Genomic DNA, 1,172 nt, shown 5'->3' on the forward strand with positions numbered 1-1,172 from the left:
TTCATCCCACGCCTTTGGGAGGCTGAGGTGAGTGGATTGCCTGAACCCGCGGGTTCGAGACCCGCCTGGGCAACTTGGCGAGACCTCATTTCTACAATTAAAAAAAAAAAAAAATCAGCCGTACTTGGTAGCGCGCGCCTGTAATTCCGGCTACTCAGAAGGCTGAGGAAGGATCACTGGAACCCAGCTGGTGGAGGCTGTGGTGGCTGGGAGCGGCCACTGCACTCCAGTCTGGGTGACAGAGTGAGACTCCAACTAAAAAAAAAACAAAACCATGAAAATGTAACAACTGCTGATTGGTTTGCAAGAACAGATGATCGCCATCAGCAAAGATGACCGTTTACCAGCTGAATTTCATAACTCCTTTGCATAACTGGTAGGTGGAATTGAAAAATGAGAATCATGATGTAGGAAGCCCAGCCCATGACATTTTTCTTCCATTTGGAGCTGTGTATGTCTGTGAGACATCTTTCTCATCTATGACAGTCACTGAAAGTGAGTACTGCAATCAACTAAACTCAGAACCACACCTTCGCAGAGCGTAGGTTAACCCAAGATTTTTTTTTTTGAGTTGGCGTCTCACTCTGTCGCCCAGGAGTTCAGTGGCACACTCACGGCCACCTCAGCGTCGACCTGCTGGGCCCCGGCAATCCTTCCGCCTCAACCTTCCAAGTAGCCAGAACTACAGGCACACACTACCATGCCCAGCTAATTTTTGATTTATTGTAGAGACAAGGTCTCGCCAAGTTGCCCTGGTGGGTTTCGAACCTGTGGGCTCAGGCAATCCTCTCACCTCAGCCTCCCAGAGTGCTGGGATTACAGGCTGAGCCACCGAGTCCTGCCAATTTTTTTTTCTTTTTCTTTTTTTCGAGTTGGAATCTCGCTCTGTCACCCAGGCTGGAGTGCAGTAGCATGCTCATGGTCACTGCAGCCTTGACCTGTTGGTCTCAGGTGATCCTTCTGCCTCAGCTTTCCAAGTAGCAGGAACTACAGGAATGTGCCACCATGGCCAGCTAATTTTTTGGTTTGTTATAGAGATGCGGTCTCGTCAAGTTGCCCAGGGTAGTCTCGAACCCATGAGCTCAGGCAATCCTCTCACCTTGGCTTCCCAAAGTACTAGGATTATAGGCGTGAACCACTGCACCCGGCCCAAAATATTTTTTTTTTTTTTT

Source organism: Carlito syrichta, unplaced genomic scaffold (genome assembly GCF_000164805.1).
Source record: "Carlito syrichta isolate Samal-C Ts95f unplaced genomic scaffold, Tarsius_syrichta-2.0.1 Scaffold315966, whole genome shotgun sequence".
NCBI lineage: Eukaryota > Metazoa > Chordata > Mammalia > Primates > Tarsiidae > Carlito > Carlito syrichta.